We start from the raw sequence: 5,347 nt of genomic DNA on the forward strand, positions 1-5,347 counted from the left end.
ACGGCACATCACACATCCATTCCCCACCACCTCCCAGAGAAATAGGCTCTTCTGTGGAATGCTGAGCCAATGCCCACGTGTGCTTTGTGGTTGGCTGCTACTATGGACACAAGCTGCAGGAGGAATCATTTTGAGTGCCTCTGGTGTAACAATGGAGGCAATCTTGGTGCTCTAGAAGCAAATCCTCTTTCAGAAGGATTGTAAAGGCAGAGTTTGAAATTGTGGTTCTCTGAATCTACTTGTGCTGCTTCAGTTCCTTCATGCTGCCCCTCAATTTCAGCTCCTGTTTGATATTACTGAAGTACACAGTGTCAAGTACAACTTTAAGCTTGGAGCTGGGTTCAAATCCTAGCTAGGTTCAAATGAATATAAAAATAGTACCTACACCTCACAGTATGTCTAAATTGGAAAATGCAAGTATAGAACTTTACATAGTACCTGGCACATGGTAAGTGTTCAGTAAATGATAGCTATTACTACAAAACTATCACCCAGACCTGACCAAATAGCCAGGAAACATTATTAAAATAGAAATGGCAAGTGGCAAGAATTAAACAGTAACCTCTGCACTGCCCAGGACAAGTGCTTTCTAAATCAAAATAAGAAACAAGAACACTCCAAAGAGAAGGGAGGAAAGACATACATAGATACGGTAGAGAGAGCTAGGAGTAAAGAACGTTCTAGAAGGCTCTCAGTGGGGTTTGATGATGGGAAACAGGAGACGAGGAACAATGAGCTCTTGTTATGCCTCATCATCAGAGAAGAAAATAATTCCTCCTACTTTGAGCTGAGGGCTGAAGACCTTATTAAGCAGTAGAGTCCCAAATAGCTATGGCAGCAGCTTGATTTTCTGGACATTTAAGGAATCCAATTACATGGTGGTGTTTGGGGTATATGAATTCCATCTGAAGGACCTTGATGAAAGGCAAGACTCATCAGGGAACAAGAAGAAAATAATGAAAAAAACTTCAGTCCAAGTCAAGTACACAAGGAGTCTCCTGGACTCCTATAACATCTCATACAGACTCTTTATTATTGGAACTTTCTTGCTGTTTTTCCTCTTTCTCCCACTGGATTGTGAGTCCTCCAGGGCAAGAATCTCACGTTCTGTAAGCTCTCCTCTCTCACTGTAAAATACCACTGTGATAGGCAGAATACCTCCCTACCCCGCCCCAAATATATCCACACCTTAATCCCTAAAACCTTTGAATTATGTTACATGATGAAAGGGACTTTGCAGATGTAACTAACGTTATGGACTTCAAAATAGGGAGTTTATTCTGGATTATCCTGGTGGGCCTAATCACATGAGCCCTAAAAAACAGAGAACTTTCTCTAGCTGGAGAGAGAGGAGATGAAGCAGAAGAGGAGGTCAGAGACATTTGAAACATGAAAAGGACTTGACTAGCTTTAAAGATGAAGGGGGTCATGAGCTAGGGAATAAGGTAGCCTCTAGAAGGTGAAACACCCATAGGCTGCCAGGAAGAGTACAGGGACTTCAGTCCTGCAGCAGCATGAAACTGAATTCTGCCAGCATCTGAATGAACATGGGAGCAGAGCCATCTTCTAACCTGGAGCCTCCAGATAGGAGCCCAGGGCAGCAACACCTTGACTTCAGCCTTGTGAGACCCAGAGCAAAGAAACCAGTCAAACCCAACCAGACTTCTAGGCTACAGAACTGTGAGATAATAAATTTGTGATCACTACTTTGTGATCATTTGTTTCAGCAGCAATAGAAAATAAAACAAACATGAATAACTAAAACTGGTACACACTTGCCCACACACCATTTCACTTGATCTTCACGGCAAACATGATGGTATTATTGCCCCCTTATTTTGGAAAAGGGATGCTCAGGGAGGATATGCAACTTGCTCAGGTGACCCAGCTAATGAGTGCTTGGGTCAGAATTCAAACTCAGTCTTCAGGTTCCAACTCCAGCGAGAGTTGTCTCCCACACTGCAGCCAGCCAACTAGCTATTACCTTAAGCTAAATAAAAGTGGATGGAAAAAAAGACAAAAAACAAACTCAGACTGCTTTCATACTACAAAAACTTGAAGCTTTTGAATTCTCATTTCTTTTGAAGACTATTTCTTCCAAAGGTATGTCATGTTTCTTCCAAAGTAAGTTATGAACCAGTCAGGGTATAAACAAGTAAGCAAAAAGATCTCAAGTCTTCTCTCTAGCATACAGAAGAAAAAAAGATTTTGATCAACTGCAAAAGGAGAAATCCTCAAGAGCAGCTGTCAATGAAATACCACTTTCTCCTGTTCAGATGATCTTTCAGCCACTATTAAGGTACATCTCCCACAATGAAATGCCCCGTTTTTGCCATCTGGGTCTAGGAACAACTCTGTGGTTGGAGCTTCTAGTCCACTCATGACCGATTTTTATTGTCTGGAAATTCAATGGTATTCAGTCTGAAATTTATCTTTCTATATTTCTTTCCCTTACTTCTAATAACTAAGCAAAATAATTCTTCTCCCTCTTTGGTCTTTCCATCTCTTGAATATTCGTGAACTGATATCACACCCTGCGTCTTGGTATCATTTTGCCAAGCTTAAGGTTTCTTTCAGCCTGCATAGTCAGTTGTTCCTGTACTGTGTCTTCATGTCTAATTATTTTCTATTTCTGTTCTAATAAAGTGTCTAATCTTGAACAGAGTGCTCTGTACACAACAGAAGGTGCCATATTCTAAAAGGTGAATCACACAACTTCCAGAGAGAGAAAAAACATCACTGGTAGTTGGTTAGACAACTACTTGAAATTTAAATAAACAGCAGACTACAATCAATTTCCCCCAATTCTACATAAAAGTTTATGGCCATAAATTCAGAAACAAAAAGGTCACGCACTTACTACATGCTGCTGGTAACAGTACTGTGAATATTTACAAAATATTTAAATGAGCACGAATAGAATAGACCAAATGCACATGACTTTTTGCAATAAATTTTGGTTACATTTTTAAAAAATTATTTCCCCTAGAAGTCTGGCTAAAATTCCATACCAAATTAAACTTCCAGCCAAATGGAATCAGACTCCACATTTCTTAAGGGCCAGAAATCTGGTCCAATATTCTTTGTTCTTACCAAGAACTAAAGAGCTGTTTGTTTGCAGCAGTCTCCAGATAGATATGAGACTGTTCCAGAAGATTTTGTAACTCTCTATTGAGAAAAACTCTAAAATTTGGCCAGACGTGGCTGTGGTTCCTAATAGCTCGTAAATATTTCAGGCCCCTCATTAGCTGTTTAGTACCATACCCAACATTCCTAATTCATATCAGTGTGGTCTCTAAACAAGCTTACTCCCACAGGGTAATTTGCCCAGAGGTACAATCTGGCTGATTACCATTTTTTTTGCTAGTCAATAACATCAAGTGACTTCTTTCTGTTCAAAAAGTAATCATGGCATGGGCAGCTAGAATTTAATCTTTGGCTAAAATGCAAACCTTCTGAAAGTCAAACTAAATAATTCTATATCCATTCACTTAAGTATAGAGACCATTAAATTTTAATGTTTCTTGAGGAAAACATAAGGATGTAAACAGTTAATAAAAGCAAATTGTCCTCATTCTGAAGCCAGCTGATTATGTGAACTCAAAAGATTATCACTGGCCGGGCGTGGTGGCTCACGCCTGTAATCCCAGCACTTTGGGGAGGCAGAAGGCGGGAAGATCACAAGATCAGGAGATCGAGACTATCCTGGCCAACATGCTGAAACCCCATCTCTACTAAAAAAAAAATACAAAAAATTAGCTGAGTGTGGTGTTGCATGCCTGTAGTCCCAGCTACTTGGGAGGCTGAGGCAGGGGAATTGCTTGAACCAGGGAGGTGGAGGTTGCAGTGAGCAGTGATCACGCCACTGCACTCCAGCCTGGTGACAGAGCGAGACTCCGTCTCAAAAAAAAAAAAAAAAAAGATTATCACAAAATGTTCCAATGAATAAATTTCATGTTACAAAAATTCCTTAAATAACATTTTGCAGCATCTAGTCAGAACCTACTATGTGCTTGACATATTACAGCTACAATTGCTCATCTTCCTAACAACCAGGAAGGCAGACATTATGAGTCCCTTTTCACAGACGAAGAAACAGTCTCAGAGTCTTTCCTTATTATTAGCTCAAGGTGGTCCCAAAGTTGTGTAAGTGCCACAGGTAGAACCAAAACCCACATCTGATGGGTCCCAAAGTTTTCTCATTATACCAGGCTGTTCTAAATGTACTATTTTCTTTCTTTTCTTTTCTTTTCTTTTTTTTGAGACAGAGTCTCGCTTTGTCGCCCAAGTTGGAGTGCAGTGGCACGATCTCGGCTCACTGCAACCTCCACCTTCTGGGTACAAGCGATTCTCCTGCCTCAGCCTCCTGAGTAGCTGGGACTACAGGCACGTGCCACCATACCTGGCGAATGTTCTGTATTTTTAGTAGAGACGGGGTTTCATAATGTTAGCCTGGATGGTCTCGATGTCCTGACCTCACTATCCACCTGCCTCGGCCTCCCAGAGTGCTGGGATTACAGGCGTGAGCCAGTAAGCCTGGCCAAATGTACCATTTCCTGAGACTGCTAAAGTTTCAGAAGATAAAGCTGTTAATTATAGGATTTAATTTCATATTTTTTTCCTAAGATGACATATATGGGGAAAACAGAGGGAACTTATATTTATATGTGATTGAACCTTTCACAAAGTATTTTATAATTTAAAATTAACATTAATGATCATTTTCTAACCCTTATTTGTCCGAGAAACAGTTATTGATGCTACTCTGGTGGACACTGCATTAATACTAGAGACACAGAGATGAGTAACAGAATTACTGCATTCAAGATGTATACAGTCTAATGAGAGTGACTGTAAAAAAAAAAAAAAAAAAAAAAAAAAAAATTCAACAGTGTCCCTCCTTTGCAGAGGAAGAAACGAAAACTAAATGCTGGTGAGGCTTAAATGCCTTACCCTAACTTAGCTTCCAGGAGGCAGACAGGACTTTTTGACCTGAAATTCCTCAGTGACTCCTTTGTCATACCCCCACCTCTACATGGACTTAACATGCTAGTAATGCTTTCCATTATTTTTCCTTTACACATCCAACAAAAATTGTAGAAATCTGAGAGTGTGAATTCATCTGAAAAAGCACAGCAACAAGACTAACAATTTTAATGCAGAAAGAACCCACCAGGCAACTTTTTATTTATTTATTTAAGACAGGGTCTCACTCTTGTTGCCCAGGCTGGAGTGCAGTGGCAGCAATCTCCCGGCTCAAGAGATTCTCATGCCTCAGCCTCCCGAGTAGCTGGGATTACAGGTGTGTGCCACCACACCCGGCTAATTTTTAAATTTTTAATTAAGA

Source organism: Macaca nemestrina, chromosome 1, assembly GCF_043159975.1.
Source record: "Macaca nemestrina isolate mMacNem1 chromosome 1, mMacNem.hap1, whole genome shotgun sequence".
NCBI classification, from domain to species: Eukaryota; Metazoa; Chordata; class Mammalia; order Primates; family Cercopithecidae; genus Macaca; species Macaca nemestrina.